The sequence below is a fragment of the Schistocerca cancellata genome, chromosome 6 (assembly GCF_023864275.1).
Source record: "Schistocerca cancellata isolate TAMUIC-IGC-003103 chromosome 6, iqSchCanc2.1, whole genome shotgun sequence".
Classification (NCBI taxonomy): Eukaryota; Metazoa; Arthropoda; class Insecta; order Orthoptera; family Acrididae; genus Schistocerca; species Schistocerca cancellata.
Genome location: NC_064631.1, coordinates 290,548,663 through 290,562,719, shown reverse-complemented (window position 1 = coordinate 290,562,719; position 14,057 = coordinate 290,548,663).

Genomic DNA, 14,057 nt, shown 5'->3' with positions numbered 1-14,057 from the left:
CGGAAGTGCACTTTTACATGAGGTGGGACAATAGCTCCATTGAACATTTCCTCGCACGTTGGTTGTTTTGGCCCCCAGTTTGATGCTGACTCGCTAAGTAGGCACGTGTAGCTTGTGACATCTATGATACTTTGTGACACGTGTACTGCTGATGTGATGTTTGTTATTAATATCAGTGCAGTGCAATGCAGTGCAGGTATGTCTGAATTCAAATAATTCACTTCATGAGCTGTTCATGTCGCACTTACACATTTGTATTCACTGTTCACTGACGACACTGCACTATTTTTTGTAGCCTCAGTTGGTCAATCTTGAGAATGAACCAGTTGGCTCGAAGGTAGTCACCAAACATATGCACTGCAACTGTCACAGATTTCTTTTATAAACGCTTCATCAAATAATAAAAGAATTAATTACGTAACTATAATTTTTTCGAGGTGATAAAGCTCGACTACCCATTATAAACTGACAGCTCGCAACGCATGTCCGTGCCTTGAAATCGTAAACGATTCACGTGGGAAGTCCGTAATCACGTCAGAGTCCAGACGGACACCAAGTAAACACTCTGAAGAAATAACACGTGAGAGACCTATATCAAAACTCTGGAATATATAGTTCATGACCAAGTTACTGAAGGCTTACGCAAAGTCAACTTACGTGACAAACATCATTCTGCATCAGGTGGAGGTATCATGACCACTGTTTGTCAGGAGGCGCTCGACTCCCCCTGGGGCGTCCTGGGTTCATACAATGGTGATTAAGAAAGGAGCGACTCCAGGCTCTAACGTCGTAGGGTGTAGACAGACATGAATGAGTCTGTACAAACAATTATGTCTTCCTCAGGTTACCTTCCATTCGGAAGGCTGTTGCACGCAGCGACTGTTAGATTGACTTGTAAATAATAGATTTCAACTATCAGTTGTCCTTTTGAAATTTTTTATTGGCAGATTTAGATTTCAGCTACAAACTAGCCATTCTCAATGCACTATGAACTGTGGATGCAGCCCGACCAACAAGCATTACATGCATTGATCAAAAATGATAGTGCATTGAGAATGGCTAGTTTCTAGCTGAAATCTAGATCTGCCATTAAAAAATTTCTAAAGGACGACTGATAGCTGAAATCTATTATTTACAAATTATTTCTTTATTCTCTCAGGCCTCAACGATTAATTGAGCACGCCATCATCCTTGGCCTAGCGTGGAATTGTCCTATAATATTTATTTATCGTATGGTGACCACAGCAAATATTGAGAAATACGTGGAATTTACAACTATTACATTTAAGGATTTAGGCACAATGCTAATATGTTCAAATGCTTAAAGTTAATAACTGAATAATACTAAAAGGAGGGATTTTTACTCTATAAAATTAGGACTGTTAATTGAAACAGGTACGTTTAGTTAGAGTTCAACATCTGTTAAATGAAGCCGGTTTATCGCAGAGAGCAGCCTTAATAAAATCACTGAACGGTCCTGAGTACTTTCTCAGAGGTCAGTCTCTGACAATATGCTGAACGGTTTGTTCTTGGGCCCCACAATCACAGGTCGGAGAGTCCCAGAGTCCCCACTTGTGCACCAGAGCACTCCACCTGGAGTGACCGGTTCTTATCCTTTTCAGTCGTGTCCATTCAGTTCTCTTCTGATAAAATCCTGTTAGACTGGCAGGTGGATCTTGAACACCTTGTATGTTTTATTGTTCATCTTCTGCACCATTCTTCTTCAAGGTCTATGACACCACAGTGGAGTGCATGATCAAGCGGTCAGGAGGAGGATCATTTAAGACTGCATAAAATGGAAGGTCTTGTGGGTAGTCGGGGTGATGCAGCTTCCTCCATTCTCGAACGGTTGCTTCTTGGTGCCGCAGTCCAGGTGGTGGAATGTTACTGGTAGTGTGCAGCCAAGGGATCCGAGTGGATTTTAATGTACCCGTAATAATTCTCATTGATTTATACAGATGGATGTCTAGTTCCCTTGTACGAGCACTGTGTTGCCACACTGGGGCACAATATTCAGCTACTGGGTATACAAGTGTTAGCGCTGCAGTCCGTAGAGTGGAAGCTTCACCAGCCCAGGTTGTGCCAGCCATTTTCTTATTTCGAGTCTTTAGCGTTTGGCTAGTGTTTTCCAGGCTTTTCTCCTCTTTTTTTTCTTTTTTTTTTACAAACTAAAGATCGATCGAATGTGACACCAAAGGATTTAGGCTGGAAATTGTGTCTAATCTTTTTACGTCTGTAGATATATACTCGATCGCCATAGGCATGTGTATTCAAATACAGAGATAAGCAATCAGGCGGAATACGGCGTTGCGGTCGGCAACGCCTATACAGGGTTATTACAAATGATTGAAGCGATTTCACAGCTCTACAATAACTTTATTATTTGAGATATTTTCAAAATGCTTTGCACACACATACAAAAACTCAAAAAGTTTTTTTAGGCATTCACAAATGTTCGATATGTGCCCCTTTAGTGATTCGGCAGACATCAAGCCGATAATCAAGTTCCTCCCACACTCTTCGCAGCATGTCCCCATCAATGAGTTCGAAAGCATCGTTGATGCGAGCTCGCAGTTCTGGCACGTTTCTTGGTAGAGGAGGTTTAAACACTGAATCTTTCACATAGCCCCACAGAAAGAAATCGCATGGGGTTAAGTCGTGAGAGCGTGGAGGCCATGACATGAATTGCTGATCATGATCTCCACCACGACCGATCCATCGGTTTTCCAATCTCCTGTTTAAGAAATGCCGAACATCATGATGGAATTGCGGTGGAGCACCATCCTGTTGAAAGATGAAGTCGGCGCTGTCGGTCTCCAGTTCTGGTATGAGCCAATTTTCCGCGGGCTACGCGTGAAACTTGCCCGCATGCGTTCAACCGTTTCTTCGCTCACTGCAGGCCGACCCGTTGATTTCCCCTTACAGAGGCATCCAGTAGCTTTAAACTGCGCATACCATGGGCGAATGGAGTTAGCAGTTGGTGGATCTTTGTTGAACTTCGTCCTGAAGTGTCGTTGCACTGTTATGACTGACTGATGTGAGTGCATTTCAAGCACGACATACGCTTTTTCGGCTCCTGTCGCCATTTTGTCCACTGCGCTCTCGAGCGCTCTGACGGCAGAAACCTGAAGTGTGCCTTCAGCCGAACAAAACTTTATGAGTTTTTCTACGTATCTGTAGTGTGTCGTGACCATATGTCAATGAATGGAGCTACAGTGAATTTATGAAATCGCTTCAATCATTCGTAATAGCCCTGTATAAGACAAAAAGTGTCTGGCGCAGCTGTTAGATCGGCTACTGCTGCTACAATGACAGGTTACCAAGATTTAAGTAAATCTGAACGCGGTGTTATACTCGGCGTACGAGCGATGGGACGCAGCATGAGCGATGGGACACAGCATCTCCGAGATAGAGATGAAGTGGGGATTTTCCCGTAGGACCATTTCACGAGTGTACTGTGGATGTCAGGAATCCTATAAAACATCAAATCTCCAACATCGCTGCGCCCAGAAAAAGATCCTGCAAGAACGGGACCAAGGAAGGCTGAAGAGAATCGTTCAATGTGACAGAAGTGCAACCCTTCCGCAAATTGCTGCAAATTTCAATGCCGGGCCATCAACAAGTGTCAGCGTGCGAACCATTCGACATTCGATACGTCTAGATGAGACTCTGACAGGTGACACTTACGTAAGCATGCTGTGTGATCAGCTGTATCCATTCCTCTCCATTGTGCATTCCGACAGACGTGGGCAATTCCAGCAGAACGATGCGACACCCCTCACGTCCAGAACTGCTACAGAGTGGCTCCAGGAACACTCTACTGAGTTTAAATACTTCCGCTGGCCAGCAAACTCCTGATACATGAACGTTACTGAGCGTATCTGGGAAGCCTTGCAATGTTCTGTTCAGAAGAGATCTCCTCACCCTCGTACTCTTACGGATTTATGGACAGTCCTGCAGGATTCTTGATGTCAATTCCCTCCAGCACTGCCGCTGTGGCCGAGCGGTTCTAGGCGCTTCAGTCCGGAACCGCGCTGCTGCTACGGTCGCAGGTTCGAATCCTGCCTCGGGCACGGATGTGTGTGATGTCCTTCAGTTAGTTAGGTTTAAGTAGTTCTAAGTCTAGGGGACTGATAACTTCAGATATTAAGTCCCATAGTACTTGGAACCATTTGAACCCTCCAGCACTACGTCGGACTTAGTATTAAGAAAAATAGAAATAGGATATAAATAAGCACAAAGTAAATAGAATACAGACAGGAAATTGTTATCCCATAGTATAGTACGAATGAAGGTAAGGTAACTTACTAACGTTCTTTTATAAGTTTGACGATGAAAAGCTTTTTCTCACTCTTTTTTATGTTTATTTATCTAACAGTGTTTTTTAAAATGAACATGGTTTCTTTACGTTGTAATCTTACTTAACACAAATTGTTTTTATTCTTCAATTTTTAAGCCTAGACGTCTACCATTGGTCACCGCTGGAGGCGTTGCTTACGCTCACGTGCCATATAAACCCAGACACAAGGTGAATTCCTTACAGTCTCATGCCGCACCTTGGTAGGCGTGACGCCACCAGCAGTCGACCAGTGGGTAAAACATTATACACTCCTGGAAATGGAAAAAAGAACACATTGACACCGGTGTGTCAGACCCACCATACTTGCTCCGGACACTGCGAGAGGGCTGTACAAGCAATGATCATACGCACGGCACAGCGGACACACCAGGAACCGCGGTGTTGGCCGTCGAATGGCGCTAGCTGCGCAGCATTTGTGCACCGCCGCCGTCAGTGTCAGCCAGTTTGCCGTGGCATACGGAGCTCCATCGCAGTCTTTAACACTGGTAGCATGCCGCGACAGCGTGGACGTGAACCGTATGTGCAGTTGACGGACTTTGAGCGAGGGCGTATGGTGGGCATGCGGGAGGCCGGGTGGACGTACCGCCGAATTGCTCAACACGTGGGGCGTGAGGTCTCCACAGTACATCGATGTTGTCGCCAGTGGTCGGCGGAAGGTGCACGTGTGCGTCGACCTGGGACCGGACCGCAGCGACGCACGGATGCACGCCAAGACCGTAGGATCCTACGCAGTGCCGTAGGGGACCGCACCGCCACTTCCCAGCAAATTAGGGACACTGTTGCTCCTGGGGTATCGGCGAGGACCATTCGCAACCGTCTCCATGAAGCTGGGCTACGGTCCCGCACACCGTTAGGCCGTCTTCCGCTCACGCCCCAACATCGTGCAGCCCGCCTCCAGTGGTGTCGCGACAGGCGTGAATGGAGGGACGAATGGAGACGTGTCGTCTTCAGCGATGAGAGTCGCTTCTGCCTTGGTGCCAATGATGGTCGTATGCGTGTTTGGCGCCGTGCAGGTGAGCGCCACAATCAGGACTGCATACGACCGAGGCACACAGGGCCAACACCCGGCATCATGGTGTGGGGAGCCATCTCCTACACTGGCCGTACACCACTGGTGATCATCGAGGGGACACTGAATAGTGCACGGTACATCCAAACCGTCATCGAACCCATCGTTCTACCATTCCTAGACCGGCAAGGGAACTTGCTGTTCCAACAGGACAATGCACGTCCGCATATATCCCGTGCCACCCAACGTGCTCTAGAAGGTGTAAGTCAACTACCCTGGCCAGCAAGATCTCCGGATCTGTCCCCCATTGAGCATGTTTGGGACTGGATGAAGCGTCGTCTCACGCGGTCTGCACGTCCAGCACGAACGCTGGTCCAACTGAGGCGCCAGGTGGAAATGGCATGGCAAGCCGTTCCACAGGACTACATCCAGCATCTCTACGATCGTCTCCATGGGAGAATAGCAGCCTGCATTGCTGCGAAAGGTGGATATACACTGTACTAGTGCCGACATTGTGCATGCTCTGTTGCCTGTGTCTATGTGCCTGTGGTTCTGTCAGTGTGATCATGTGATGTATCTGACCCCAGGAATGTGTCAATAAAGTTTCCCCTTCCTGGGACAATGATTTCACGGTGTTCTTATTTCAATTTCCAGGAGTGTAGAATTTGAAACCAATAATGTGATTCTCTTTACTTGATATGGATCAGTTAGCTTGTAGAGTTGAAAATTTTTTGGTAGTTTTGTTAGTGAGGATGCGTTCTACTGCACCTTGCTTATATTCACTGTTGGTAGTAATGAATTTTATTAATTAATTTCATTTCGTAGGTTACTTGGAGAAAGGGGCGTTGTTATGGCATCATTGATAGCGGAATGAAAAAATGTTAAGTTGTGCTCTCATGGATGAGCAGAATCATGGGAGATAAAATTATTCGAATAATCTGGCTTTCGGTAAACATTGAAGCTGATGCTATTATCCGCTATAGATATTTTAAGATCAAGAAAGTTAAGCTGGTTATTTTCATTTTGAATTTCTTTCGTAAAGCATATTTTCTCGTGAAAACTATTGAACATGCTGAACAACTGTTCTAATTCTTGGTCACTGCCATCAAAGGCAATAATTATATCGTCTACATAACGAGCATAAAAGCGTATTTTTGTTCGTAATTCTGAGTGAGAATTGAAGAAAACACTTTCCAGAAAATTAAGGAAGATGTCAGCTAGGATTCCGGCAAGAGGCTAACTATCGCAAGGCCATACGACTGTACGTAAAATCTACCACTGAATGTGAAATAATTATATTTGAATACTTCTGTGAATGTAGGCCTGAACACCATATTGCGCAGGGCACACTATGCGAATAAGTGCCAGAAAGCGGAACCCACACGCCCAATCCTTGGGTTACAGTGTGTACCTGCCACTTATCCCATTCCACGTCGTTTGATTCTGAAAGCAAAGCAAATATTACCAGGTGGGCAGGCAGACAGGTGTCTGGACACCCAAGTCACTGCCAGGGCCATTCTCCCAACCCTGGTTCATCACGGAACCAACTTAACTTCAGAATAAGGATAGAAACTGAAGCAATGAATTAAAATTTCTGTCACAACCAAGACTTGAAGCTGGGCTTTCTTTTTTCTAGGCAGATGTGCTAACCATTACACCACCATAGTGCTGTAGCTACCACAACTGCGTGGACTACCGAAGTGCAATGCTGTCCCTAACACAAATCTCAATTCAGACCTTCAGCCTATTTTCCCCCTCTCACATCGTCACTACCGCCAAGGCTATTCAGCAGTGGAATAGCGTCTTTTTATGTAAGGGGGAAATCGTGCCTGTACTCCAGGTTTAGATGCACTATTGATCTGGTGGAGTAACACATATGAGTTTCAACTTTATCTTCGATAAGGACAGAAGCTGAAGCAATCAATTAAAATTTGTGCCATGGCCAGGTAAAGGCCCAGCCTGGCACAAATTTTAATTCATTGCTTCAGTTTCTATCATTATCGAAGACAAAGTTGAGAGTCTTCGGAAAATTTTATTCGATCAGCTCAATACATAAAGTACAGAAATTATCACATGCAAAGCATCCAATAGTCATGAAAAGAAATTAATTTAAACATTACTTGTTACAGGTGTTAAATATTTTATTAACTGATGGAAGTAAATTTCAAATAGTAGTGACTTCAAATCAGTTATAAATGATACATAAGATGTGCTGATCAAGAGGTGGACTGACACATATAAAAATTACTATATTCACTCTGCTACACCTCACAATGCATTTGATACAGTCAGTTTTGACATATTGCTTAGAAAAATTCGATAGTTAAAATTTTCAGATAGTGCGCTGATGTGATTTCAAAGCTACTTAAGAAACAGGCAACCGTGTGTTGACTGTGGAATTGAAAAGGTTTACTGGAAGCATTGTCACTCAGCAGTACCACTGGGGTCAGTCCTGGGTCCACTACTGTTCTCATTGAATCTCAATACATCGCCTATTCTGTCTTCCTGTAAATGTCATTTATATACCGATGACCTTCAGCTTTACTTAAGTGACAGACTTGGAGATTAGACTGCTATAGTCCACAAGAATGAAGGTCTCTCTTTAGAGATGAGATGAACTTAAAACCTACGACTTAAACTAAATGTGGAGGGTCCTGAGAATACCAGGCACCAGTCGTCGAAAATGTGTTATTTAATACAACATGTTATAGTATTACTTTAATCCGTTACCAATTCCTATAATACAAGGCATAAAAACATTACCTGCCATTACTATACATAATGAAACACACATAAATCTATATATATTGTCCTATAGTATTATATACCTTAAAGTTAATATGCCATATGCATAGGCACCACCAAAAGTAAAATGTAAGCAGCAAACATATAAAACTATTTCTGTGTAACTCCCGTTGGAGTACATTAACTGAAGACAACTGCCCTAACCTACAAAAGATTATACTGTCAGGTATATATCACAGCCTCCAATGATGCTGCGGTATGCATTAAAATCTTTGAATGTTTATGTGTTAAATCACAGTAAATTCTAAAAAGCCAATCTTGCACCTATTTTGAACTGTGAGCATCCATTGAGAATACTCAAAAGGGAACATAAAACTTAACGCCCATTAAGAAGATTATGGGAGATTAGATTGCTACATGCTCCTCACGAAGGACGTAGCTAAAGAAGGCCTTGGGCATTTGTTTCTCTTACATTCATACATTGACAGATTCCTCTCTTAAAGCAGTAAATATCTCTATTTCCTCTAAATTTGACAGCAAGCAACCTTTTTGTTCTAACTGCAATGCTACCACCATTGAACTACTCTTGTTGTTGTTATGTTCTTTAAATCTTATTTTAAAGTTTCTTCCCGTCTGACCCATATACTTCATCTCACAATCCTGACACTTTATTCCATAAACTCCCACATTCCACATCCAATTCTCACCTGCGCCAATCTTAAGCTTGAGCTTCTGTTTCAATCTGTTATCCGCACCGAATGCAATTTTTGAGCAACCTCGACAGTTTGTATAAATTCCCAATATGGCATGACTCTAAATTTCTCTCGTTTTTTGGCGCTAATAACTGGCACACAGGACACCACACTATACAGTGTATATCATACACTATTGGCCATTAAAATTGCTACACCACGAAGATAACGTGCTACAGACACAAAATTTAACCAACAGGAATAAGATGCTGTGATATGCAAATGATTAGCTTTTCAGAGCATTCACACAAGGTTGGCGCCGCTGGCGACACATACAACGTCCTAACATGAAGAAAGTTTCCAACGGATTTGTCATACACAAACAGCAGTTGACCGGCGTTGCCTGCTGAAACGTTGTTGTGATGCCTTGTGTAAGGAGGAGAAATGCGTACCATCACTTTTCCAACTTTGATAAAGGTCGGATTGTAGCCTATCGCGATTGCGGTTTATCATATCGCGATATTGCTGCTCGCGTTGGTCGCGATCCAATGACTGTTAGCAGAATATGGAATCGGTGGATTCCGGAGGGTAATACGGAACGCCGTGCTGGATCCCAACGGCCTCGTATCACTAGCAGTCGAGATGACAGGCATCTTATCCGCATGGCTCTAACGGATCGTGCAGCCACGTCTCGATGCCTGATTCAACAGATGGGGACGTTAGCAAGACAACAACCATCTGCACGAACAGTTCGACGACGTTTGCAGCAGCATGGACTATCAGCTCGGAGACCATGGCTGCGGTTACCCTTGACGCTGTATCACAGACAGGAGCGCCTGCTATGGTGTACTCAACGACGAACCTGGGTGTATGAATGGCAAAACATCATTTTTTCGGGTGAATCCAGGTTCTGTTTAAGCATCATGATGGTTGCATCCGTGTTTGGCGACATCGCGGTGAACGCACATTGGAAACGTGTATTCGTCATCGCCATAGTGGCGTATCACCCGGCGTGATGGTATGGGGTGCAATTGGTTACACGTCTCGGTCACCTCTTGTTCGCATTGACGGCACTTTGAACTCTGGACATTACATTTCAGATGTGTTTCGACCCGTGGCTCTACCCTTCATTCGATCCCTGCGAAACCCTACATTTCAGTAGGATAATGCACGACCGTATGTTGCAGGTCCTGTACGGGCCTTTCTGGATACAGAAAATGTTTGACTGCTGCCCTGGCCAGCACATTCTCCAGATCTCTCACCAATTGAAAACGTCTGGTCAATGGTGGCCGAGCAACTGGCTCGTCACAATACGGCAGTCACTACTCTTGATGAGCTGTGGTATCGTGTTGAAGCTGCATGGGCAGCTGTACCTGTACACAGCATTCAAGCTCTGTTTAACTCAATGGCCGTTATCACGGCCAGAGGTGGTTGTTCTGGGTACTGATTTCTCAGGATCTATGCACCCAAATTGGGTGCAAATGTAATCACATGTCAGTTCTAGTATAATATATTTGTCCAATGAATACCCGTTTATTATCTGCATTTCTTCTTGGTGTAGCAATTTTAATGGCCAGTAGTGTAATTAATGACATGAATGAACATAGCTGAAAGTATAGTATACGAGAAGTAAAACAGTCTATTAAACACGGGACCTAAAGTGCATGCCTTAGGAGCTAAGAGCACTTGTTCGTCTTCACTACTCTGAAGTACATCTCCATTACAGGCAATGCAGTGGTTGACGGCCTTCACTTGAAGACCTGGAGCAGTGGCATCTGCGTAAAGGTGTCAGTGATAACAGACAAGCAATACTGTGTGAAATAGCCGCGTAAATCAATGTAGAATGTAGGACGGACGTATCCGTTAGGACAGTAAGGCCCTGATGAAGGCTAGCTGCAACGCTAGCCGAAACGTTGGCGCATTTTAAATTATGACGATGCGGTCTGATACCCTGAAGAATTTTATTGAAGATGACAACGGCCGCGGAAGCCTACGCTTACATATTTTCTTTTGGAGGACAATTACTTATTCTGTAATTAATTAAAGGTGCATAAGGATGTACAAGGGAAATTAAGGAAGCAGGACCCTGTGATGAGAAAAGTAAATAATCCTTCTGCAACGTTATCTACTAGTCTAACAAGGAGACCACACAGCAGTCGGGAGCGCGCTGGGTAGCCGCGTGGTCTCGGGCGGTTTTCCACGGTTCGCGCTGCTCCCCTCGTCAGAGGTTCCAGTCCTTCGAGCGCGGGTGTGTGTGTCTGTGTGTGTGTGTGTGTGTGTGTGTTGTCCTTAGCGTAAGTTAGTTTAAGTTAGATTAAGTAGTGTGTGAGCCTAGTGATCGATGACCTCAACAGTTTGGTCACATAGGAACTTACCATAAATTTCCAAAATTTTTCCAGCAGTCGAATTTTTGTATTTTTTTCTTGTTGTTGTATTTATCATACGTGAAATTCGGAACTCAAATATCAGTCTTCCAAAGCGCTTCCATGTAACTCACCAAAATTCACGAGAAAATCGACTTTGAAGTCTTCCGTGCGTGCGTAATGCTTTAAATCAATGTCGATTTTTTTCGAAGGGTTATGTGGCTCTGTGGTAGAATGCTTGCTTGTCGCGACGGCCTAGGTTCCATTCTCTGCCGTTGTAAATTTTTAAACAAAGGCAAAACTCCTATGAATATTTCCGTGAAGCGATAAATGTATATAGATGGAAAAAATATCGCGCTCGAGAGTGGTAATAGCTATTTAGAGTCTTGTTTCAACCATAATCTACATCTACTCATTTAAGTATGAAATTCATCAAATGTATACTAATTATCACATATATAACTTTTGGGAATAAAAACATGGTCAAAGAAGGAGGCATTATCTTTATTATCCGTTCAATTGACCAATTTCAATCTAGGTCTTTTTCAAGCGCGTGTTTTAAGCTTCCAGCTTCATTTGACATTCTAATACATGGCTGGTACATATGGATAGCCGTTCGGGGTAGCCGTGTGGTCTTGGGCGCCGTGTCACGGTTCACGCGGCTCCCCACGTCGGAGTTTCGAGTCCTCCCTCGGGCATAGGTGTGTGTGTGTTGTCCTTAGCGTAAGTTAGTTTCAGTTAGATTAAGTAGTGTAAGCTTAGGGACTGATGACCTCAGTAGTTTGGTCCCATGGTACTTACCACAGCCGGCCGGGGTGGCCGTGCGGTTCTAGGCGCTACAGTCTGGAACCGCGTAACGGCTACGGTCGCAGGTTCGAATCCTGCCTCGGGCATGGATGTGTGTGATGTCCTTAGGTTCGTTAGGTTTAAGTAGTTCTAAGTTCTAGGGGACTGATGACCTTAGAAGCTAAGTCCAATAGTGCTCAGAGCCAATTGAACCATTTGAACTTACCACAAATTTCCAAATTTTCCATGTGGATAGGTACGCTTCGTATTTCTTTGCCTGTGTGGTGCCAAAACAATACAGCAGTAGCCATGATTGCGTCCGTTAGCCGACACAGGCATAAAGCTGCCGTATTATAGTATCTCAAAACTCGTTGACGCTGTAGACCTCCACAAAAATAAAATTTTAAAATACTTTCCGCGTATGGAACGGGCTAAAATTAAGATATTATGACTTGGCAGCTTTCTCTTTGTGTCGGTTAATGGACGTAATCACGCGTATTGCTGTTTTGTTTTTGTGCCACATAGGCAAAAAAAAAAAAGATGAATAGTTGCCCACACATACCAGTGCTGCAGTCGTATTATAATGTGAAATGAAGCTGGAAGCGTAAGACATGTGCCTGAAAATGAGCTACTGTTGAAATTAGCCAGTTGCACGGACAATAAAAAAATACTGCCTACTTGGCCCATGTTTTCATTCTCAAAACACTTTGAGGCTGTGAACCCACACAAAAATAAAATTGTAAATCATGTCTAACTGCGAATTTTTAATGAAAAATGCATGTCTTCTTATTTGCAATTACATATTGCACACAAAAATCCTGTTTGCATTGCAAATATAAGTTCCTACTTCGTGATCTTTTATAAAAAAAATTGTTAATAAAGATTTTTAGATTGGAAAAGAACATTTCAAATCAGTTTTTTTCATCTTAATGTATTTTAAACCTCACGGAAATGCTCTTAGAACATACACTTTTGTTTAAATAACCTTATCGTCTGGGAATCAAAACCAGTCTGCGCACGCGGCGGGCGAGAATTCTATAACAGGACCATATAAACTTTAGAAAATTCGACCTTGCTTTAGGGAATTAAACCCTTTCAGAAAACCTCGAAGTTAATTTCCTCGAAAATTTCTGACAGTTGCATGGAACTGCTTTTGCTGATAGATATTTGAGTTCTGAACTTCACGTACCACAAATATATATATATATAGCTTCTTTTCAAGCATTGTACTACGAAGTCTATCAATTCATCCCTGTCTATTTCATGCGCAATATGGATCATTTGTGGGGCGCATCGACCCTCCAAAAATTAGCCAGAGGATAAGTCCAAGGTGTCTGAGATATATATATATATATATATATATATATATATATATATATATATATATATATATATATATATATATAAGCACGGATTAAGAAAGCCGGTCGGTGTGGCCGTGCGGTTCTAAGCGCTTCAGTTTGGAACCGCGTGACTGCTACGGTCGCAGGTTCGAATCCTGCCTCGGGCATGGATGTGTGTCATGTCCTTAGGTTAGTTAGGTTTAAGTAGTTCTCAGTTCTAGGGGACTGATGACGGATTAAGAAAATAATTATTTTTTCTAAAAATAGAGCGAGGGAGGGAAGAGGAGGAGGTCAGCTGCCTTTCCCTGGCCCTCGCTGACTGCAGATTGTCCGTGTTTTTCCGGGATTTGAAGGGAATGATAGAACACTGACAGTCCAGAGTTTCCTGCTGCATTTGTACAGGTGAGGGAAGAGGGTCATGGGACTTAACCTCTATGATTCCTTCTTTCAATCTATTAAGTGTGATTTTTCGTTCAGTCAGTCTTTGTTTTCATTACGTAGATTACATGTTTGTAGACTGTTAGATAAACGCCTAAGCGGCAGAGTATGTGGGTCGTGTTTCCTACAGTTAATGTTTGGATTTTTGCTCGGTTTTTGAGGTGGGTTTGAGTGGGTTGTAGGAATGTGTGGAGTGTAGGACCGACAGCAAATAATGCGATGTCCGAAGGAACTTTTCCAGGGGAAGGGGCAGGGGAGGGCAATACTCTAAAACTGCAACTTTTTATAGAAATTCCTTAATCAGTTTCGAACGAGTCATGC